Source organism: Erinaceus europaeus, chromosome 20, assembly GCF_950295315.1.
Source record: "Erinaceus europaeus chromosome 20, mEriEur2.1, whole genome shotgun sequence".
NCBI classification, from domain to species: Eukaryota; Metazoa; Chordata; class Mammalia; order Eulipotyphla; family Erinaceidae; genus Erinaceus; species Erinaceus europaeus.
Window position 1 is genome coordinate 24,966,228 of NC_080181.1, and position 24,399 is coordinate 24,990,626.

General features: G+C 49.3%; 1 protein-coding gene across 4 annotated transcripts in view; it reads left to right on the forward strand.

The window, feature by feature from the left end:
- Positions 1 to 24,399, forward strand: part of ST3GAL4 (ST3 beta-galactoside alpha-2,3-sialyltransferase 4) — a 52,417-nt gene that overhangs the window by 10,294 nt on the left and 17,724 nt on the right. For 2 of the 4 annotated variants that reach the window (XM_060180157.1, XM_060180158.1), the window contains exon 1: positions 2,111 to 2,129. The exons of the other annotated variants lie outside the window; for them this stretch is intronic. The gene's annotated coding sequence lies outside the window, so the exon portion shown is untranslated. Of the gene's footprint in view, positions 1 to 2,110; positions 2,130 to 24,399 lie in introns of those variants that run through there. 4 annotated transcript variants of the gene reach the window in all.

Genomic DNA, 24,399 nt, shown 5'->3' on the forward strand with positions numbered 1-24,399 from the left:
TACTTCCTTTTACAAAGGAAGCTGAAAGACAGAAAAGGAGCCTGCTGGTCAAGGTCAAAGTGTCTGTGCCACTGGGGAACTTCCTACCCCAACTCATTCCATTTATTTATTTATTTATTTGCAGGATTATCACTGAGGCTCAGTACCAGCTTGTATCTGCTGTTCTGGTGGCTTTTTGTTTGTTTGTGTTAGAGATAGAAATTGAGGGAGTCGGGCAGTAGAGCAGTGGGTTAAGCACAGGTGGTGCAAAGTGCAAGGAGTGGCATAAGGATCCTGGTTTGAGCCCCCGGCTCCCCACCTGCAGGGGAGTCGCTTCACAAGCGGTGAAGCAGGTCTGCAGGTGTCTATCTTTCTCTCCCCCTTTCTGTCTTCCCCTCCAATCTCCATTTATCTCTGTCCTATCCAACAACGATGACATCAATAACAACAACAATAATAATAACTACAACAATTAAAAAAAACAAGGGCAACAAAAGGAAATAAATATTTTTAAAAATTAAAAAAAGAGAAATTGAGAGGGAGAAACTTTTTTTAATTTATAAAATGGAAGTATTGACAAGACCATAGGATAAGAAGGGTACAGTTCCACACAATTCTCACCACCAGAACTCTGTATCCCATCCCCTCCCTTAAAGGTCCTATAGGGGCCCACAAAGGGGTCCATTATGTTATTCCTGATAGAGGTGACCAGTGACAGTTCTGAGAAGGATCCGCTAGAGGTCTAGTCCCACCATGTCTGTGTGGGAATCCCAGGACTCCCTGACCAGGGCCCCAGGTGATGGGTTGGCCTGGTAGTGACTAAAGAGTCACCATTAAAGCATGCCAGTCTCTTGCCCTTATTCAGCTTTTGTAGTCCTTACTTTGTCTGACAAGGTTAGCTTTGGAGTGATTGAGGCAGGTGCAATAGGTGAGGAGGGTATTTAGATCTAAGTAGATACTTTATGGTGTCTTTTTAGGTCTTTCTGCTTGTTTGCTACATTCATTGGCACTGCAAGCTGTTGTGCACTTTTGCTTAAAGGTCTATGTTTTCCCCTAACTTATGGATACATGTGCATATGCCCTATCTTATGGGCCTTGGTCTATATCTAGGTTTTGAGGTTGGTTAAGAAGTGCACCACCCGAAATGGAATTGAGCTAGGAAAGATCTCACCAGAGTAATGAAGCTAAAGAGGTGACATTCCCTGTCTGATGTCTCTGGATGCAGTCCGAAGTGAACATGCCAAGGTGGTACTGGTTGCATTATTGGGTTGGGATCGGCAGGTATCAGTTGGTATGCATTGGGAGAAGCATGCAGGAAGAGAGACATTTTTGGCAGTGCTTCACTGTTCATGAAGCTTCCCCTTGCAGGTGGAGAGGGCCGGTCTAGGCCAGGAAGCCCTCTCCACAGGTTGTGCCGGCATCTCTGCTCTCTTCTCTTTCCTCCAGATCTTTCCACATGCCTTCCTTTCCCCTCTTGGCTTATCTTACCTTTTTCTCATTCCTTCTCTTCTGTCCCTACAGGGGGTGTGGGTGGGGCACCCTATGAGACCTCAGGTCCTTCTTTTCTGTCCCTGCAGGTTCTGTTGGTCAGGCCAGTGCAGGTGTTTTTTGTTGTTTTTGTTCAATTCTGATTTATGGTGGTGCTGGAGATTACTAAACCTTTGGTGCCTCAGGCATTAGAGTGTATGTAACCATTGTGCTATCTCCCCCACCCTTCTGGTTGGTGTCTTTTTTTAAAAAAAAAATTCTGTTTACTTAGTAGATACAAGTATGAGAGTTTTTCACATGAGACAGAGAGTAAGAGACAAGTTAGAGAGCTGGGAACTGAATCAGGATCCTCAGGCAAGTCTTGGGCTCTGGCACCGGAGCTACCTCCCCGGCTGTAGTGCCCGTGTTTCAGAGCAGAATGGCTTCCTGGCAGTTGGGCTTGGTGAAGAGGCAGTGCCCACCCGAGTATAAACCACCTCCCCAGTCCCCACCCTGCTCTGTGGGAGGGACCTGGCCCTGGAGCCTGAGGGTGTCCAGGGAGGAGCTGGGGCAGGACTGTTTCTGCTCTCCTCTCCCCAGAGCCTGCTCTTTCCCTGGGGTCCCCTGCTGGCATGGAGGAGCCCGCCCAGGGGGGACCAGGTTTCTGCTCAAATGCCTACCAGGTGAGCACACGCGTGTGTTGTTTGTGTGTGTGCGCATGCTGCAGCTATGCACATGCTTGTGCACGCACAGATCATGAGCACACATCTGTGTGTCGACAAGAACAGGGAGCATACTCGTGCAGCCCTGTGCCCCCTTTCAGCTGCTGGCTGCAGCCCTGCTCCTGGCCCAGAGCTTTCCTTCTCTGTGACCCTGGCTTTGTTCTGGCCTCTGAGCCAGCTGGTCCCCTGCTGCGGTCCCACACAGTGGTGACTGATCCCTGGCCACCCATTCAGCTGCCCCAGGGCCCTGGAGCCAGTGTGTGCCCCCCATCTCCAAGAGTGGAGACCTGGGGGCGGGCTTCCTGCCTGGTGCTTTGGCCCTGTCCTGTCAAGGCCCAGGGAATGGGGAACAGCTGTGCTGGCCGGTTCCAGCTCCGTATGGATTTGGTTTGACAACAAAGCTCCCTCTGTGTGTTACATAATGGGGGGGGGGGCAATGAACAAGGGGTGGGTCTAAACAGACACCATGATGGAATGGCTAGAAAGGGATGGGGCAGGGAGAGAGAAAGTGATCTTGACTCCAGGGTCCTACTTTCTGGACCGGGTTGGAAAGGTGGTAGGCTCCCAGATCTTCTGCCCTCTGCCTTACTGAAGTTGTCCACTCTTGTGCCCTTGCTGCTAGCCTAGACATGCTGGCCAGGGGCTGCAGACCCTGTGAGAGAGGCAAGATGATGTCCACTGGACAGAGGCTGTGCTGAGCCCCAGTCAGAACCTGACTCCTTCCATCTGAAGTGCTCCTGGGCTCCTTGCCCTGGGCCTTCTGTCTCCTCCCCTCAGGCCCTAGGCTGGCCTGGAAGCCCCTTCATCTTGTCCCCACCCACTGGGCTGACCCTAGACCCCTTCCCTTTGAGAGGCCCTGTTCCCTATACACACACCCTCCTTCTAACGATCAACATTCTCTCCTCACCTTCACTGTCCCCACAGCTGTCCAAATAGAGGGAGCAGAAAAATGTTCTCTTTCTGGAACAGCTAGATGGACAGGCCAGGAAGGCCAGGTGAGCTGTCCGGGTTGGTGTGTGCTCTCCTAGGAACCCAGTTCTGTCAGCGCTCAGCCCAGAGAAAGCAGTCACTCAGGAGAGGCTGTGAGTGTGATTGGCTGGGGGTGGGGGGGTGGTTTCTGGTGGGCCCTAATTTAAGGTGGGGGCTGGGTGTACTTGGTATTGTGAGTCTCCCCTTGCTTAAAAAAAAAAAAGGAGGGGAGGGCTGGGTGGTTATACAGTATGGTGGTTATACAAAAGCCTTTCAAACCTGAGGCTCTGAAGTCTCAGGTTCAATCCCCAGCACCACCATATACCAGAACTAAGCAGTTCTGGTCTCAGAAAAAAAAGGGGGGGCCATGGGGGGAGATTTGTGATTATTTAAATCACCCGAGAGAGTAGAGTGCAGGGGCGAGGTCCTGGCTGTGCAGCACTGCCGCTGGAGATGAAACTTGGAGCCTCTAGCAGGCATTTTCCCAGCCGAAAGATCTCCCCAGCACCTGCCTCCATGCTCTGTGAGTCTCTGGGGCACCAGGAAGGAGCCCCCAGATCTGACTGGTCCATGTGGGTTCTGGGTTAACAGGGCCGTGTTCTTCCAGTGGTAGAGCTGGACTGGCTCTGGGAGCTGCTGGCAAGGCCTGGGCAGACTTCTGGGGACACGAATGGCTGAGAGCCCTGGCTTCTGGCACTGATCTTGACCCCTGGCACTGCCCTTGCCTGGTTTTCAGGTGTGTGACCCTGGACCTACAGCCTGATGGAGAGGTGGGTAAGGCCCAGACCTGCTGAGCAGGTGCTGCCTTGCCCTTTTATCTTTATCCCCAGGTTGGGGTACTGGGGTAACTCTAAAGCTTCAGGACTTGGGCTCAGAGAGTCTGAGCTGGCAAGTGGGCCTCGGGGACAGTCCAGGCCAATTGGCTGGGGGGTGGGGTGGGGCTCTGGCCTAGTGAGGAAGGGACAGCTGTCTTTTTAAAGAAATTTCTTTCATTGTTGTTATTATCATTATTATGTTTCTTTTGGTTTATGGTAGTGTTGGGGATTGAATTTGCCTTAGAAGCTCAGGCATTAAAGTTTTTGCCTAACTACTCTATCTCCTCAGCCCACCCAAGTGTTGATGCCCTTCTGAGTGTGACCAGAGCAGTCTGTCTTCCTAGAGGAGCTGGGTTTAGCCAGGGGAGGGCTGGAGCCCAGGATTTCCCTTCCCCTAACTTCAGCGACACAGGTCCCCAGAGGCTGGCTCAGTCACTCCCTGAGCCTCAAGAAGCTCCTGGCTCTCTGGCTGATAACTCCAGGGACCTGTGAGCTGACAAACAAACTCTGACTGTAGCCAGAGCTGAAGTTAGAAGCCTGGAGGTGGTGATTGGGCAGGGAGCAGCAGAGAGCATCAGGGAGCAGCCCTGCACCCCCAGACATGGAGGAGGAGAGCCCCCTGACTGAGGGCACCCTGCAGGCCCCAGAAACTGTATGTTGGTATGGGGTAGGGTAGGGTGGTCAGGGAAGGGGAGAGGAGGCACAGGCACAGTGCGGAAGGGGCACTATAGATTTTGGGTCTCCTCCATCTGGTGTTTGAGGCTGCCCCTATGTTTGAGCTGGGATCACTGTGTTTGGTCTCTGCTGCTCCTTCGTGGGGCTGGTATTTGATGTGGTGGGATCTGTGTAGAGCAGCGTCTGAACTGGGGCTTTGGGGACAGATGTGCTGCACCCCCCATAGGGCTGGCACTCACTTCTCTGCCTAAGCAGCCTGTACCCAGGACCCAGCTCAGTTAGCAGCTCCTAGAGGAGGGGACCCCCCTGCCCTCCCTGCTCGAGAGCCTGTTGGTGTGAAAGTCTCAGATCGGCCTCTCCTATGGCTGCTCCTTTCTCGGGACCAGAAGAGATAGAAAGTGGGAGTCTTTGTTTTTTTGCCTCCAGGGTTATTGCTGGAGCTCAGTGCCAGCACTAGAATCCACTGCTTCTGGAGGCTATTTTTCCCATTTTGTTGCCCTTGTTGTTACTGTTGTTATAGCTGTTGTTGTTGGATTGGACAGAGAGAACTTGAGAGAAGAGGAAAGATAGATACGTGCAGACCTGCTTCACCGCTTGTGAAGCGACCCCCCTGCAAGTAGGGAGCTGGGGGTTCGAACCGGGATCCTATGACACCAATCCTTGCGCTTTGTGCCATGTGTGCTTAACCCGCTGCACCACTGCCCAGCCCCCCGAAAGTGGGAGTCTCCACTGTCTTTCTTCCGTAGAGACCCATCCCTGGCCATCCCCCCAAGCCCTCCCCAGCCTACATAGCACCCCTGGCCCCCCCAGTCCTACTTCAGCTCTTCTGAGTCTCCCTGTGGATGCCCTGTGGTCCACCTCTGTGCTCACAGATGTTTGGGGAGGTGAGTGGACCTAAGTCCTTCCCAAGTGGGAGTGCCTGCTGGAGCCAGGGGTCAAGGGAAAGGGGGATTGCCTGAACCCCTTGCTACTCAGAGGGTCTTCCATGCCTAGCCATGCTGACGGGTACCTTTGCTCAGCTGAACTGGGGCACCACCCACATGTGTCAATCTTAGGACATTACTCTGAGCTGGGAGGGGCATCACCTGGCAGAGGACTTTCAGCAAAGGACTTCCTGCTAGACCTGCCGGGAGGGGGTGTTGCCTCTCAGAGGGGGCTCAGGTCTGTCCTGAAGGGGCTCCAGCCAATCGCCAATCTTATTGGCCTGGATGGCAGGTGGGACAGATGGGATGCTGGGCGCCCAGCAAGGGTGACAGTGACTTCTCTGTGGAGGCCTCTCCCTCTCCCCAACCCCAGGCTCCTCCCCACCCCAGCTGTGCATCCTGAGTCTGGCCAGTATGTAGATCCACGTTGGTACAGGGTGGGGCGTCTGCACTGGGCACTGCCCGTCCCGGTGTCTGTGTACATGGCTCGGCTGGCGGCAGGAGAGGTGAGTGCAGCTTCCAGGGGCTGCAGTCTCCTCCCTTTGTGGGGGTGGGGTGGGGACTGGAACCGGAGTCCCCTTCCTTCCAGGCCTGTGCGCTTTCTGTGGACTAAGACTATGGACTTCCATTCCTACAGGTTTGTTTCCAGGCTCGCACCTTCCAGCACTTGCTCTCACCACCCCCACTTCACAGATGAGGCATCTGAGACTCTGAGAGCTGAGGGACCTTGTCAGGGTCACCTTGTCTGTGACCAGACTGCAGAGCGACCCCTATAGCTAACCCCAAACCCAGGGTGCTCAGAGGCTGGTGCCCACTGCTTGGGTTCATCCTTCCTGCCTGCAGCACTTGTAGCTTCATCACCTTGGAGCCCTTAACTCTGCCATAGTTTCCTTACCTGTCACTTTGCAAACAGTCCTGGGGGTCTTTCAAAATTGATCCATCTGGGTGAGTGAAATAGCTTAACTTGGATAGTTGCCTTGCTATGTGTGTAATTCAGTTTTGGTTTGGCCTGTCCCCCCCCCGTATTGAAGAAAGCTTTGGTGCATTGTGTGTGTATGTCTCTCTCTCTCCCCCATCTCTTCCCGCCACTCAAGTTTAAGCCAGGCATCTACTACACTGAAGGAAACAAACATTGGCACTGTGATCTCTCTGCCCCCCTCCCTTTTTTTAACCAGAGCACTGCTCAGCTCTGGCATATGGTACTGCAGGGGATTGAACCTGGGAGTTTGGAGCCTCAGGCATGAGAGTCTCTTTGCATAACCATTATGCTATCTACCCCTGCCCCCCTCTTTAAAAAAAAAAAAACCACACACACAAATTATATATATATATCCAGCTGGCTCCTCTCCAGTTGGTCCTCATGTGCCATCCTAGCAACTTGATAAAGCCCCATCCTCCAGTGGCCTGTGACTCTCACCAGCTCTTGCTTATGTGGTCAGGTGGCCTTTTAGCACGTCTGTCAGCCTTGCCTTGCTCTGTCTCCAACTAGGAGGGACTTATTCTTGTTCCTTACACTCTTCAGACCTCAGGTGCTGCTCTCTGTTCAGTCTGGAACCATCCACATGTTCCCTTTCCCCCCATCTTTGCTGCCTTTCCCTTGGGTCTGAGATGGTAGCCCTCAGCTCTCTGAAGGGAGCAGGCTGCTCTTCTGGGGGAACAGACAGGGAACAGAAGAGGTGTCCCCAGGCCTCCCTGGACCCACATAGGGGTATCTCTGGGGCAGTGTTACAAGTGAGTTGAAAGAATCAGGGAGCAGTTTCTTCTTTTTACCAGAACACTGTTCAGCTCTGCCTTGTGGTGGTGGTGGTGGTGGGGGGCTTGAACCTGGGACTTTGGAGCCTCAAGTATAAGATTCTGTTTGCATAACCATTATGCTCTATCCTCTGCTGGAGGCAGTTTCACAGAAGCCACACCTGCTTGTAAAAAAGGTGATTTTTGTGTGTCCAGGGGGCAAGATACACAGAACATATTTAACTGACAGGCTGGCTGTGCCAATTTCCCCAATGCTGCTTCCTGGGAGCTAGGCTGGGCACACCCCTCCCAGCATCTGTACACACCTAGATCTTTGCTCTGGACAATGGAGAGGTGCCTGGAGGTGAGGAGAGGATCAAGTGGCTTTGTTGTGAAAGACAGCTTTATTCTGCGGTCAGCGAATTGGCTCAGAAGGTAGAACACAGGACTTGTCTATGTGAGGTCCTTGGTTGGGTTTGATCCCTGGCACTGCATATGCCAGAGTGGTGCTCTTGGTCTCTCACTCATAAAGCAGACAGTTAGAACTTTGGTTCTGGGGAGACAGTGTAATGGCTTTGTAAAAGACTTGCGTGTCTGGGGTACTGAGGTCCCAGGTTCAATCCATAAGCCAGAGTAGAGCAGTGCTCTGACAGCTTCTTTCATCTGTTGGGTCCGGTTATCCAAGGAAGACACCAAGAGACGAGAATGATGCAAAAGCACAGTCTTTATTGCTAGTCAGGCTAGGGCCGAGACACTGAGACACTGACAAAGCAGCCCTCAAGTGTTCAACCTCGAACCCCAGCACAGAAGGAAATATATAGGGTATGGGTTACATAGCATACATGACAAGCTTAGCCTTATAGTTATCTTCTTTACACATCTTGGGGGGAAATGTGGGAAAATGTTTAACGGTCTCTATCTCTCCGGAGATGCCTTGGAAATGCTTAATGGTCTCTATCTCTCCGGAGATGCCTTTCTTAATGCTCAGCTTATCTTTGCTCCTGTTGACTCAGGGCCATGGGTTCAATCTCCAGTAACCGTCCTGAATTCCAGGACCTGTTTTTCTCAAAACTGGGGCCTATCTTATTTCTGCAGTTTTTGGAGCCTGTCTTGGAGTCACTGCAGTCTGCATCCTTCACATCCACTCTTTAAAAACAAAGAAAAAAGAAAAAAAAATCCCAGATCTTTGAAATTAAAGGAAGCTATTTCCTTGAGGAGTGAGCATTCATCTACAGCAAGAAGAAGGAAAAAAAAAACAAAAACAAAAACCCTGTAAATTTGGCACAGCCTTGCACCAGTGTGAATGGCTGGATGCACAGAGGGTAGATGTCTGCAGCCCCCACTTAGCTGTGCACCTGCTATGGCTGGTGGTCCATCCCTGTCCATGAAGGACACAGGGGCGACAAGCAGGGCCCTGGTCTGTGGGAGGCAGGTGATGTGTATCTGGGGAGCTTGAGACCAGCTGTGTCCACTTCTCTGGCTGACGCCCCACACAGCTCCTCTTCCTGGCATGGGTGACCCGGGTCTCATTGCTGTGACCCAACAGGAAGCACACGACCTGGAGATGTGACTCGTGCCAACACACGCACAGCCGCTGAGCTTCAGGGTTCAGAGATCAGGTCCAGGGGTGTGGTGAAGCTCCACAATTCATGTTCCTCTTTTGTTTGTTTGTTTGTTTTGCTTCCTCTGAGCAAGATCTTATTGGAATGTGTGTTCAACCCAGAATTTTTTTTTAAGATTTAAAAAAACTTTTAAAATATTTATTTATTCCCTTTTGTTGCCCTTGTTTTGTTGTTGTAGTTATTATTATTGTTGTTATTGATGTCGTTGTTGGATAGGATAGAGAGAAATGGAGAGATGAGGGGAAGACAGAAACGGGGAGAGAAAGATAGACACCTGCAGACCTGCTTCACTGCTTGTGACGTGACTCCCCTACAGGTGGGGAGCCGGGGGCTTGAACCGAGATCCTTACGCTGGTCCTTGTGCTTTGTGCCACCTGTGCTTAACCCGCTGTGCTACCACTTGAGGTTTTTTTTAAATATTTATTTATTCCCTTTTGTTGCCTTTGTTGTTTTATTGCTGTTATTGCTGTCGTTATTGTTGGATAGGAGAGAGAGAAATGAAGAGAGGAGGGGAAGACACAGAGGGGGAGAGAAAGATAGACACCTGCAGACCTGCTTCACCGCCTGTGAATCAACTCCCCTGCAGGTGGGGAACCAGGGGCTTGAACTGGGATCCTTAGGATGGTCCTTACACTTTGCGCTAATTTTTCATTCTTACTGTTGTTGTTTGTTTCCTAAAAATTGAGGTAATGTTGACTTATAAGATTTTGTATACTATGTGTGTGTGTTTTGGACTAAAGCACTACTCGGCCTTGGCTGTTGGTGATGCCAGAGATCCAACCTGGGGCCTCTTGCATGCAAGTCCTGTGCCTCAGTGCTGCACTGCCTCCCTGCCCCCAAGATTAGTGTGGCTGGGACTGCAGGGGCTGGGTGACACCCTACCTCTTTTCCTCTGCCTCCAGGAGGACTGGGGCTGTGTTGTCCTCTGGGGCCTGGGGTTTTAGCTTTGATGTCAGGTTGAAGGAAGATGTTCTAGGGGTAAAAGGTGTCTTTAGGCCAGTAGTTCCCCCAGGTCCTCGGGGTCATTAACTGATGTCAGCTGAGGTGGTAAAAGTGAGTCAACAGATGTATGGAAACCACAGCTGCCTGTGATAAGAACATCTTTATGAGCACAGTGATAAGCTGGCCAGCAGTGCCCCAGCTGCCTTTGTAGGGCTGAGTCCTGTCCTCCCCTCCCCTCCCCTCCCGTTTCCCACACTCAGCTCTGACTTATGGTGGTGTTGGGGATTAAACCTGAGGCCTCAGAGGCTCAGGCATGCAAGTCTTTTTGCATATTCATATGCTATCTCTCCCTAGCTCCTGCTTTCTAATGGGGCACACGATCTCATGAGCACAGACAGAACAGTACATGTGTTAACTACAAAGGAAATGCAATGAGGCAACAGGCCAGACTAAGTGTGAGGGTGCAGAAATTTCCATATTGAGCAACTTGGACACGGAGTAGGTCCAGGGGGATGGAGCCCACCCTCCAGTGCAGGCAGCTCTGACCTGACCAGGACTCTCTGGGAAACTGGGTGCTAACTCTTGCCTCTGGCGGCCTCCTTCCTCAGGTGAAGTCTGGGTGCAGGATGGAATAATGCAAGCTAAAATTCTCACCTTTGCAGAGTGAAGGATCTGCTTAGGATGCTCTAGTGAGGGCTGGGGTGGGGGTTTTCCAGAGCCTTTTCTCTGTTCATCTATGCATAGTGAAAGTTTTAATCTTTACTCTGTGCTTTCAGTTTCAGGATAGACTGACTGATTTTTAAAAAATTTTATTTATTTATTTGTGTATATATAGAGAGATATTGAAAGGGGAGGGGGTGATAGAGAGAGATTGAGAGATACCTGCAGCCCTGCTTCACCACTCCTTAAGCTTCCCCCCTGCAAGTGGGGACCAGGGGCTTGAACCTATGTCCTTGTGCACTGTAATGTATGCGATTAACCAAGGACTGACTTATTTTTGATAAGAGACCATCACAGAGAAAGATAAAGACCAGAACTCAACTTAGCTCAGGTTTCTGGTGGTGCTGGGGATTGAATTTGGAGTCTCTGGAGCCTCAGGCATGAAATACTATTCTCTAACATGTTGAACTATCTCCCTGACCCCCAAATCGGGCTTTTTAATAGTTTTCTATTGTTATTAATTTATTTATAAAATAAAAATATTGACAAGACCATAGGATAAGAGGGGTACAACTCCATACAGTTTCCACCACCAGAGTTTCATATCCTATCCCTTCCCTTGAAAGCTTTCCTATTCTTTATCTCTCTGGGAGCACGGACCCAGGATCATTATGCGGTACAGAAGGTGGGGGGTCTGGCTTCTGTATTTGCTTCTTTGCTAGCCCTGGGCATTGGCAGGTCGATCCATACTCTCTGCCTGTTTCTGTCTTTCCCTAGTGGGGCAGGGCTCTGGAGAGGTGTGGGTCTAGGGTACATTGGTGAGGTCCTCTGTCCAGGGAAGTCAGGATGGTGTTATGGTAGCATCTGAAACTTGGTGGCTAAAAAAGCATTAAGATATAAAGCAGAACAAATTGTTTTATAGTCAGGAACCTAAAGGCAAGAATATAGCAGAAGAGTTTTGGGGTCTCCATTTTAGAAAAAACTAGTAGATCTATTTTAAGTATATTCCAAGGGTCTCGTGACTGTACTAATTTTTGCCTGAGCACAACAGCTAACATGCAGGTGGACCAAAGGTATTGAGTTGGAAATAGGACTAGAAAGCTGGATCAGGGCAGAGAGTAGTTCCCAAATATGGGAATGGTATATAAATATCATTTTATGGTGTCTTGCTGTTTTGGATCACTGCAAACTATTGCGCTCTTTGGCTTTAAGGTGTATATTCCGCCCTAACATATGGGTACGTGTGTTCTGTCTCATGTGCCCTGATCTTCATCTAGGTTTTGTGGCTTTGTTAGGAGGTGTACCACCCAGGATGGAATTGAGGAGTCCTGTGAGCTAGGAACTGTCTCACCAGAGTCTTGGACTGAAGGGTTGACATTCCACACCTGGTGTTTCTGGACACAATACTGGTTGCATTGATTTGGTTGAGCTCAACTCCACATCCCACAGTTGCAGCTATTGGATTCTATGTTGTCCACGAAGATAGCTGCTGAGAGTTAATATTCACAGAGCATTTGTCAGAAGGGGCGAGAGGAGAACAAGAGTTATGGGCACTGAAGAGTTTCCCCAAAGATAAGTAGCAGTGACAGTAGTCCCAGTGTCTGGCCATGGGACACAGCTCTTGGCTCAAAGAGAAGGGTCTCTGGGAGGCATTTTACTATGATCTGCTTGCCAATCAGACTTGGTCACGTATGTGGATGCTGGGCTGGTGTGGTGTGAGAGGTGGAAGAAGTAGGGTGGGTGGTAGCGCAGCGGGTTAAGCACACATGACACAAAACACAAGGACTGGTGTAAGGATCCCGGTTGGAGCCCCTGGCTCCCCACCTGTAGGGGAGTCGCTTCACAAGCGGTGAAGCAAGTCTGCAGGTGTCTTTCTCTCCCCCTCTTTGTCTTCCCCTCCTCTCTCCATTTCTCTCTGTCCTATCCAACAATGACGACAATAACAACAACAACAACAAAAAAAGGGCAACAAAAGGGAATAAATAAATATTAAAAAAAAAAAAAGAGGTGATGCCTTGGGAATAGTACAGACTCTTGGGGAAGAAGCTGACTGCGAATAGATTGACAGATGGGCGAGTAGCAATGTTATCTTGAACTCAGTCTTTCTCCTTGCCTTAAAGGGCCTCAGAGCAGGGCACAGGGAGGGGAAAGACAGTACTTTCTGGGCTTACAGTGAACCTCAGTGACCAGGGTCCTGCTCATGCCTCTCAGACCTCCTTCCTCGGCCTTCCTGAAGCAGAGCCCAGTCACTCTACAGCTGCTTCTAGTGGGTAGAGACAGGGATACTGAGAAGGGAGGAGGAGATAGAAAAGGAGAGAGAGAAGGGGCCAGGTGGTGTCGCACCCAGTTGAGCACATGTTACAGTGTGCAAGGACCCCGGTTCAAGCCTCTGGTCTCCACCTGCAGGGGAAAGCTTTGCAAGTGGTAAAGCAGGTCTGCAGATCTCTCTCTCTCTCTCCCCTTCTCTCCCTCTCCCTCTCCCTTCCCCTCTCCCTCTCCCTCTCCCCCCTCTCTCCTCCATGCCTCTCAATTTCTGACTGTCTCTATCCAATAAGTAAAGGTAGTAAAAAAATTTTTAAAAAGAAAAGGAGAGAGAGGGAGAGTTGCAGCACTGTTTCACCATTTGTCACCCTGCAGGTGGGGGTAGGGGGTTTGAACCCAGGCCTCTGAGCATGCTCTCTACCAGGTGCACCACTGCCTGGTTCACATAAATATATATTTTTTAAATTTTCCCTATTTATTAATGAGAGGGATAGGAGAGAGAGAAAGAACCAGACATCACTCTGGTACATGTGCTGCCAGGGATCAAACTCAGGACCTCATGCTTGAGAGTTCAGTGTTTTATCCACTGCATTACCTCCTGGGCCACCCATAAATAATTTTTAAGGTGACAGCTTGCATTCTCTCTTTTTTAATTGCCACCAGGGTTATCGCTAGGGCTTGGTGCCAGCAGTATGAATCCACTGCTCTGAGTGGCCATTTTTTCCTTTTTATTTCTATTTTATTTGCTAGGACAGAGAGAAATTGAGAGGGGAGGAGAAAAGGAGAGAGAAATATACCTTCAGCACTGCTACACATGAAGCATTCCCCCTGCAGATGGGGAGCTGGAGCTTGAACTCCTGCTTATGGTAATGACGTTTAACCAGGTGTGCCACCACCTGCCCCACCCCCACCCCGATTCATTATATTGTCTTTGATGTTCAGTATATGGCTCCCATTTACCACACACCTGTGTGGACCTGCCATATTGCAGGTCCTCCACAGTCAAACCTGTATGGCACAGGACAGGGTTGGTGTCACCACCATTTCCTTCCTTCCTTCCTTTTGTTCTTTCTCTTTCTTTTAAAATATTTTTATTTACTTATTATTGGATGGAGACAGAGAAATTGAGATGGGAGGGGGTGATAGAGAGGGAGAGAGACACCTGCAGCCTTGATTCACCACTCATGAAGCTTTCCCCTTGCAGGTGGGGGGACTAGGGGCTTGAACCTGGGTCCTTGCATACTATAATGTGTGTGCTTAACCAGGTGCACCACTGCCTGGCACCTAGTCACCGACATTTTCAGAGGCTTTGTCTGGAGGCCCAAGAAAGGAGGGCAGCTCCCTGGTGGTGTCTTCAGTTTTGCCTCTGAGCTCATGGCAGGAGTAAAGATGGAACCCGGGGCAGGTCCTTGGCCCACAAGGGATTTCTCCTGTTTGTCCCTGGCACAATTGATTCCTCACCCTGCCTCTGTTCCACTCAGAATGGAATTCCAAGCCTCTGCCTCTCCCAGGCAGACTAGTTTTCAAGTGATTCTCTGAGGTCTTGTGACTGGCAGCCAGTAAAATGGGTGATGTTTCTGGGATGAGAGTGGGGGAAGAAGCCTGCCTACTTTCAGGGGGAGCTAGCCAGCCCCTCTGTTCTCAGCTTTCACAGGTAGATAGACAGCCGGACAGCCCTATGCCTGGAGTCGTGCCTTGGTCATGCTGTGCTGTTCAGTGAAGGGGCAGGTCACAGTCTGCAGGCTGTGTTCAGCTTGGGTTGGGCCCTGAGGCTCAGGACAGTATCTGTCCTTGCCTCACTGCCTCGCTCTTCTTTTCTCCTCCACCTGCACTGTGGCAGCAGTGACCCCAGCAGACCCATCTGTGTGTTGGTGCAGCCCAGTGAGGTCATTGGGCTCCAGGATGGTTCTAGACACTGGTGTTACCGTAGCTGACAGAATAGCAGAAACCTCTGTGAGCAGGGGAGGGAGGCTGAAATGTTGGGTGTGTGTGGATTTTTGACTGGGGGTGTGTGTATGCATAAGCTGGGTAAAGAGAGAGTTGTGAGGGGCTGGGCGGTAGCACAGTGGGTTAAGCGCTGGTGGCGCAAAGCTTAAGGACCAGCGTAAGGATCCCGGTTCGAGCCCCTGGCTCCCCACCTGCGGGGGGGGGGGGGGGCTTCACAAGCGATGAAGCAAGTCTGCAGGTGTCTTATCTTTTTCTCCCTCTCTCTGCCTTCCCCTCTTCTCTCAATTTCTCTCTGTCCTCTCCAATAACAACAGCAGCAATGGCAACAATAATAACAACAACAAGGGTAACAAAATGGGAAAAAATGGTCCAGGTGGTGGATTTGTAGCGCAGGCACTGAACCCAGTGATAACCCTAGAGGAAGAGAGAGAGAGAGAGAGGGAGAGAGAGTTGTGGTCTGGTGAAATAGCTTACTTGGGTAGTGCTCTGCTTTGCCATGTGCATGGCCCAGCTTCAAGCCTGACCCCCACTGAATTGAAGAAAGTTTTGGTGCTGTTTTTCCTCTCTGCCTTTCTCTCTTTTTATATTTTATTTATTGGATAGAGACAGAGAGAAATTGAGAGAGGATGGTGAGAAGCTTGCCCCTTGTAGCTGGGAGTCAGGGGCTTGCACCTAGGTCTTTGCATATTGTAACAGGTGCTCTTAATTAGGTGTGCCACTCCCCAGATGCTTCTCTCTCTCTTTTAATATCTTTTTATTTATTTTCCTTTTTTTTCCCCAGAGCACTGATCAGCTCTGGTTTAAGGTGGTGCTGGGGATTGAGCCTGGGACCTTTGGTCCCTTAGGTATAAAAGTAATTTACATGTCTGTTATGCTATCTTCCCAGCCCTGTCCTTCTTCTCTTTTTTTTTTTTAAAGTTTTTATTTATAAAAAGGAAACATTGGGGGTCGGGCAGTAGCGCAGCAAGTTAGGCGCATATGGCGCAAAGTGCAAGGACCAGTGTAAGGATCCCGGTTCGAGCCCCTGGCTCCCCATCTGCAGGGGAGTAACTTCACCTGTGGTGAAGCAGGTCTGCAGGTATCTGTCTTTCTCTCCCCCTTTCTGTCTTCCCCATCTCTTTCCATTTCTCTCTGTCCTATCCAACAACGAACGACATCAATAATAACAATAATAACCACAACAAGGCTGCAACAACAAGGGCAACAATGGGGGGGGAATGGCCTCCAGGAGCAGTGGATTCATGGTGCAGGCACTGAGCCCAGCAATAACCCTGGAGGCAAGGGAAAAAAAAAAAAAAGGCAACATTGACTAAACCATAGGATAAGAAGGGTACTACTCCACACAATTCCCACCACCAGAACTCTGTATCCCATCCCCTCCCCTGATAGCTTTCCTATTCTTTAGGAAAGAATGTTCTTTTTCCTATTCATTAACCCTCTTGGAATATGGACCCAGGATCATTGTGGGATGCAGAAAGTTGAAGGTCTGGCTTCTGTAATTGCTTCCCCGCTGAACATGGGCATTGACAGGTTGATCCATACTCCCAGCCTGTCTCTCTCTTTCCCTAGTGGAATCTGGTAGTTGAAAAGAGAGTTAACATACAAAGCCAAACAAGCTGTTGACCAATCATGGACCTAAGGGCTGGAATAGTGCAGATAAAGAGTTTGGGGGGGGGTCCTCCATTTTGTAGATAGCTAGTAGACATATTTTAGTTATGTTCCTAAGGGCCTGTGGCTATACTAGTTTTTTTTTTCTTTATTTCCTTTTGTTGCCCTTGTTGTTTTATTGTTGTATTGATGTTATTGTTGTTGTTGGATAGGACAGAGAGAAATGGAGAGAGGAAGGGAAGACAGAGAGGAGGAGAGAAAGACAGACACCTGCAGACCTGCTTCACTGCCTGTGAAGCAACTCCCCTGCAGATGGGGAGCCGGGGGCTCGAACTGGGATCCTTATGCCGGTCCTTGTGCTTTGCGTCTCGTGCGCTCACCACTGCCACCGCAGAAGAGGACTGAGGGCTTAAACCTGGGTCTTTGTGCCACATGATACATGTGCCCTCATCCAGGTGTGCCACTGCCCAACCCCTCTCTTTATCTAAAAATAACAACAACAAGAACAACAAAAACCAATCTAGTTGAACAAATAGAGGAAACACATTCAAGCCAAGTGAACAGTAAATGCAGGCGCCCAGAGGAAGCAGGCCTCATTAATCAAGAAGTGTGTGAATGGAGCGGAATCCAGCGGGAGGTGGTACAGGGTGGGGCTGTCTGGTAAGTGACCTGCACTCTGTGGGACCGACTGAGGTGAGGGCTTTCTCTGAGTCAATGAGGGGCTTCGTAGAGTGTTAGTGAGCTGAGAAGCGATCCCAGCTTCTTTCTGGAGAACTGCAGTCAGTTGAGCATCTGCATCTGGAGTGCCTGGTTAACTTGGGTTGCCAGCCCCCTGAGAACCCCCACAGCTATGGGCTCCTTTATGCTTGCCGGGTAGTTAGCTCTGGGTCCAGTCTGCTTCCCCTCTGGAGGACAGGCAGAGGGCTTTGAGCTGAGAGGTGCCCTGAGGGTGAGCTGATACTTCCAGGAATCACATGTCTCTAGGGACAGGAAGTGCTGCCCTAGATTCTTGGGTACAGGGCACACAGCAGAGGTGAGAGTCTGGGAAAAGAGGGTCTGGGAAAGCAGGTGGTCACACAGGGTCACGGCTTGGGGGACCTGGCTCCCCACAGAGAGATCTGAGTCCTGAGTCTGAGGACACCACCTGTGTGCACAGGGCCACCCCGTCTCCCAAGGAGGCGTTTTATAGTGGGTCCGTGGCTGTGGTGGCATTGCTTGGGCTTTGGTGGGCTTGGGGCTGCTTCCTCTAGTTGCCCCAAAGCACAGAGAGTCCAGAGGGCTGTTCCTTCGGCAGGTGGTGTGGGAGGCCTGCTTTGCTTCCAGCTGCCCCCTTCCCCCTGCCAAGTTGCTGACCCTTCTTGCATGCCAGTACCCTATCACCACAGCAGAGGTAATAACAGTGTCTAACCCCAGGGGTGAGGTCATCCTTGGGCCGCCCTTAGAACGTCTAGCAGAGTCGACACAAGGTAGCTCACAACACTTGGTAATGTCTGGGGACATTTTGGGTATCACAGCCAGTTTTGGGGGGGAAGGGGATGTTGGTTTTGCTGGCATCTAGAGGTCAGAGATGCTGGTAAAGAACCTTAGGTGCAGGGCAGACAGTCCCCCAAATGTGACATCTCTGGCCCCCAAAGCAAGCAGTGAGCCTGGAAATTCTCGATATATGTGTAGGTTGTTCTTCAGCTGTTAACAAGGACTGAAGACACTGCAAAGCTGACCTTTTAAAAATATATATTTTCCCCCCTCGCTTCAGTTTCCTTTCCTTCCTTATCCTTCCCCTTCCCTCCTCTTCCTTTTCTCTTTCTTTCTTTTTAAAAATATTTTTATTAATGTATTAATGAGAGAGATAGGAGGAGAGAGAGAAAGAAGCAGACATCACACAGGAGCTGCCTGGGGTCAAACTAGGGAACTCATGCTTGAGAGTCTGACACTTTATCCACTGTGCCGTTTCCTGGACTGAGTTTCATAATTTCATATGAGATGGAGTGAGAAGCCAGAGCATCACTCTAATACATTCGGTGCTGGGGATTGAACTGGAATCCTCTGGTGTGCAGGTCTTGGATTCTGTCAGTTTAGCTATCTTCCCAGCTGCTTGATCTCATCTCATTATTGTATGCCAATCATTTATAAAGCATCTGCTACCCCTGAGACTCTCTAATCATAGGGTCTGGAGGTAGAAGTCCCAGAGCACAGAGGTCAGGTCATTTGTTGTCTCATGGGCAAAACACCAAAGCACGTAATTATATATCATAGGGCTAAATTCTGTGATGGAGCATCCTCTGTATTCAGGTACTCTGATAAGACTCTATATGAACAAACAAGTCTCTGATTTCCAAGGTCAAAGGCTACTGGGCAAGACTGAGAGCCAACAATTATATATCAGGAATAGGATTGTTATGATTGTTAATAATTACCTGTATTGTTATGATTGTTAATAATTACCTGTAATGCACATGTTATAATGAGCAAGGACCTGGGTTCAAGCTCTTAACTTTCCACCTGTGTGTGTGTGTGTGGGGGGCTTCATGAGTGGTGAAGCAGGTCTGCTGGTGCCTCTCTTTAGAAACCCTCTTCTGGGAGTCGGGCTGTAGCGCAGCAGGTTAAGCGCAGGTGGCGCAAAGCACAAGGACCGGCATAAGGATCCCGGTTCGAACCCCGGCTCCCCACCTGCCGGGGAGTTGCTTCACAGGCGGTGAAGTAGGTCTGCAGGTGTCTATCGCTCCTCCTCTCTGTCTTCCCCTCCTCTCTCCATTTCTCTCTGTCCTATCCAACAACGACAACAATAATAATAACTACAACAATAAAACAACAAGGGCAACAAAAGGGAATAAATAAATAAATAAAAGAAACCCTCTTCTGGGAGTCGGGCGGTAGCACAGCAGGTTAAGCGCAGGCGGCGCAAAGTGCAAGGACCGCTGGAAGGATCCCAGTTAGAGCCCTTGGCTCCCCACCTGCAGGGGAGTTGCTTCACAAGCGGTGAAGCAGGTCTGCAGGTGTCTATCTTTCTCTCTCCCTCTGTGTCTTCTCTTTCCATTTCTCTCTGTTCTATCCAACAATGACATCAATAACAACAATAATAACTACAACAATAAAACAACAAAATGGAATAAATAAATATAAAAAATTTAAAAAAGAAACCCGCTTCTAGTCCTCCCCTCACAATTTCTGTCTGTCTTATTGAATAAAAAGAATAATAAATAGGGGTCTGAGCAGTAGCACAGTAGGTTAAGCGCACATGGCGCAAAGTGCAAGGACTGGTGTCGTAAGGATCCTGGTTGGAGCCCCTGGCTCCCCACCTGCAGGAGTGTCACTTTGCAAGCAGTGAAGCAGGTCTGCAGGTGTCTGTCTTTCTCTCCCCTTCTCTGTCTTCCCTTCCTCTCTCGATTTCTCTCTGTCCTATCCAACAACAATAATAATAATAATAAAAAAGCAACAACAAGGGCAACAAAAATGGGAAAAATGGCCTCCAGGAGCAAAGGATTCATGGTGCAGGCATCAAGCCGCAGCAGTAACCCTGTAGGCAAAAAAAAAAAAAAAAAAGAAGAAGAAGAAATAAATGGCCACTAGGAGCTGAGGATTCATTGTGCAGGCACTGAGCCCCAGAAATAACCCTGGTGGCAATAATGATATTTAAAAAATTGCCTATTAAGTGCTAAACTCAAAACTATAAACATTATATTGTAGAAACCAACACTAGCTGTTTAAAAAAAAGTTGGGGGGGGGGCGGGGGAAAGCCGGGTAGAGAGCATAGTAGTCCTGCAAAAGGTTCTGCAAAAGAGGTGCTGAGATCCCAGGTTCAAACCCTGGTAGTAATTATCATGAGCCAGAGCTGAGCAATGCTCTGATTTGTAATATATATATATATTGGTCTGGGAGGTAGTGCAGTGGATAAAGCATTGGACTTTCAAGCATGAGGTCTGGAGTTTGATCCCCAGCAGCACATGTACCAGGCTAATATCTGGTTCTTTCTCCCTCTCTCCTAAATAAATGAATGAATAAATAAATATTTTTTTAAAAAGTTGAAAAAGACTTCACAGAGGAGGTATTTGGAGTGAATAGGGTGGATACATTTCCTGATGAAAATGAAACTGCTTAGGGGTGGAGTACAGAGGAGGGGGTGCAGAAATGAGGCGTGTAAGGACAAAGCGGCTCTTGCCATGTGCTTGGAGGGGTAGATGCCACCAGGAGAGGCAGATTCATCATGCTGGCACTGAGCCCCAGCAGTAACCAATAAAGAAGTAAAATAGAATAAATGCTGGCATCCTCCAGGGATCTGTCCTTGACTTCCTGCTCTTCTATGCCACATACTTTCACAGGACAAGTTCATTTATTTCCAGAGGCTCCACTACAAATCATATGTGGATCATTCAAACTGCTGATTCTCTATTTCAGTCTCTCTCCCAGATCCAGTCCTAATGTTTCTTTGGTTTGCTTAAGATGTGTTTGTTTTTTTGTTTTTCTACCAGAGCACTTTTCGGTTCTGGTTTATGGTGGTGAGCGGACTTTGGAGTCTAAGGCATGAGCGTCTCTTTGTATAACAACCATTATACTATCTACCCCCTCCATTCTTAATATTTCTTTCTTTATTTTTTTCTTTTTTTTGTCTCCAGGGTTATCACTGGGGCTCGGTGCCTATACTATCATCTATCATTCCTAATATTTCTAGTCCATCGCCTTAACCACTTGGCCACGACTACATAGCTCATTCCTAATATTTCTAATCCCCTGCTGCACATTCTACCTGGATCAGCATATCCAAAACTGATCTGTCCCACTCCCCATATCATCATCATCTTTGTCAGCCAGCTTCTTCCTCTCCACACCATCTCTACTGAACAGGCACTACACACATGGCATTGATTCTACTAGGCCAGAGAGATGGCTCAGCAGTAGAGTACAGGCCTTGCATGCACGAGGCCCTAATTTCCTTCCCTAGCACTATGTAACAGCAAAGAAAGACAAAAAGAAAGTAGAGCATTATATCTGGTTAGACAGTGCACTGTTCTTTATCTCTCATTTAAAAAAAGTCAACAACTGTACTATGAACCATTAACCCCAAATAAAATGATAATTAAAATATGTATTTTAGTGGCTAGGAGGTAGCTTAGTGTTAGAGCTTTGGACATCCAAGCATGAGGTCCCAGGCACTGCACATGCCAGGGTGCTGCTCTGGCCTCTCTCTTTCTATATCTTTACCTCAGGAAATTAAATAAATCTTAAAACAAAAAGACCCTAATTTTTCTCTTTACTATAAGCCTCTCTTCAGTCAAGCTCCCTTTCTTCAGAACTGCCAACAGCATATTTAAGAGACACTTCTAGGGGGTCGGGCGGTGGCGCAGTGGGTTAAGCGCATGTGGCGCAAAGCGCAGGGACCGGCGTAGGGATCCCGGTTCGAGCCCCCGGCTCCCCACCTGCAGGGGAGTCGCTTCACAGGCGGTGAAGCAGATCTGCAGGTGTCTATCTTTCTCTCCCCTTCTCTGTTTTCCCCTCCTCTCTCCATTTCTCTCTGTCCTATCAAACAACGAATTGCATCAACAAGGGCAATAATAATAACCACAACGAAGCTACAACAAGGGCAACAAAAAGGGGGGGGAAATGGCCTCCAGGAGCAGTGGATTCATGGTGCAGGTACCGAGCCCAGCAACAACCCTGAAGGAGGAAAAAAAAAAGAGAGAGACACTTCTAAAGTTTTTATTTGTTATTTTGGACAGAGAAATTGAGAGGGAAGAGGGAGATACAGAGAGGAGGAGAGTGAGAACTGTAGCACTGCTTCACCACTCATGAACCTTCCCCCTACAGGTGGGGGCCTGGGGCTTGAACCCACATCTTTCCACACTGTAACATGTACACTCTACTGTATGTGCTACTGCCTGGCCCTTGAGACCATCTATATTCAGATAAAACCACATTATTGCTAATTAGCCTCCTTCCAGCCTCCCATTCCTTAAGAAGAAACCAAAGCTCCTAAGAGGCAACAGGGACCCCTCAAACTCTGACAGCAAGGCCCGTAATGTGTGTAATGCATGCTCTCTTATGGGTGCACCACTGCCCTGTCTCAAGGCTGCCAGCACTTTACAGAAGTGGAGCCAGCAGCAGACTGTCATGAGGAAGAAGGGTATCCTGCAGATTCTTACCCAAGGCTTCCCAAGGTGAGGAAGCTTTGACAGTTAGGAGGCCACTAAAGGGCTCAGCAGGAGTGCCTGCGCATGAAAATAGGGGCCTGGGAGATGGCTCCCTGGGTAAAGCTCCTCACTGAGTGAGCCCCTGGGCTTGGTCCCCACCTCACATGGAAGTACCATGGACAGCACTGGGGTATGTGTGTCCTGAACTCCATAGATGGTGAAGTGGAACTTTGGTGTCTCTTCCTCTCTTTCTTCCTTTCTATTTCTTGCCCCAATCTCTCCCTCTTTTAAGATTTTATTTATTAATGAGAAAGATAGGAGGAGAGAGACAAAGAACCAGCCATCAGGGTGGTACATGTGCTGCCGGGGACAGAACTTGGGATATCTGTCAGGCTTGAGAATCCCGCGCTTAATCCATTACACCACCTCCTGGACTACCCTTTCTCTCACTCTAAAAAAAAAAAAAAATGCTGAGTAAAAAATTGGACTGGAGTAGTCTGAGAGGTAGTACAGTGATAAAACTTTGGATTCTTAAGCATGAGGTCCTGAGTTCAATCCCCGGCAGCACATGTGCCAGAGTGATGTCTGGTTCTTTCTGTCCTCCTACTTTTCTCATAAATAAATAAACAATATCGTTTAAAAAATTGGACTGGATAGGTGATATCACACACGTATGAAGCTCTGGGTTCATTCCTCAATGTTGGCACTGCATAAAAAGCAAAAACGGCAACCCTAGGAGGTGGTACAGTGACTAGAGGCAGGAATCGCAAGCATGAGGTCCCACATCGGATCTTAGCTTCACATGTGTCAGGGGATGCTCTGGCTCTCTTTCCCTTTTTCTAACTAATAAATCAGTCTTTATTGTATTTACTGTTGAATGTGAAACATTAATTCACCAATAAAGAAATAAATTTAAAAAAAAAGAAAAGAAAAGAAAAGAAATCAGTCTTTAGGACTGGGGAGACAGCATAGTGGTTCTGCAAAAGACTTTCCTGCTCGAGGCTCCAAGGTCCCACATTCAATCCCTGGCACTACCGTATGTGCTGTGCTGTGGTAAAGTAACTGTAAATAAATAAATAAATCTTTGATAAAAATTAAAATACAAGGGGAGAGCCAGGAGGCATGAGGGGTGGAGGATGGGGTAGGGAAAGGGAAGCAGCACAGATAGGAACCCTGAACCTCAGAGAGGCAGGGGAAGGTGCAAGCAGAGAGTGAGGGAAGGTCAGACTTGAGTCCAAGTCCAAGGTGTGGGGAAGGAGGAAGGGACAGAAGAAACCAAACAAAGGGAATCACTGGAAGGGAACATTCCTGAAAGGTGAGCAGGCTGGTGTCTGGGTGGAAAGGTTAGAAGCAGCCAGAGCCATAGGTGAGGCTGGAGGCGGCAGGTCTGAGTGCTAGTCTTTGCCTGCAGACCTGTGGGAGGTGACGGGCCTGGACCGGGCTCAGGATCCTTGGACCAGGAGGAGCACAGCCTGGGCTCCTGTCCCCTCTCCTTCCCGAGACTGGTAAGCCACGACCCTTTGATGGCCAGGGCTGTGTGGGGCCTGGCATCTTGCCTTGCCCTCTTGGCACAGTGGCTTCTGCCTAGAACTTCACTTGTTGTGTTTGGCTGTGAGTGCAGTGCGCCCACAGCCTTAGTGCTCTGCATAAACCCGGGTGAGTCTTCCCTGGCCTTCCCTCAGCCAGGGTCACTGTGGTTCTTAGCAGAGTACCCAGAGAGCACACAGGCTTTCTGCCCCAGGAGCAGCCTTTCCCAGCTGGTCATGGGGAGCTGGTCTCCCTGCCTTGGAGGCCAGTGGAGGCTGGGAGTGAGGGCTGCCTGCTCTACCACCTGCTGCGACTTCTCTCCTGTCCATTCTTGGGTGGCTGGTACATTAGCACAGGAACTACTGGAGAAGTCTGCTAGGCATTCAGACTGGGCATCTGGAGGCTGTGGCCAGCCCTGGAACAACACC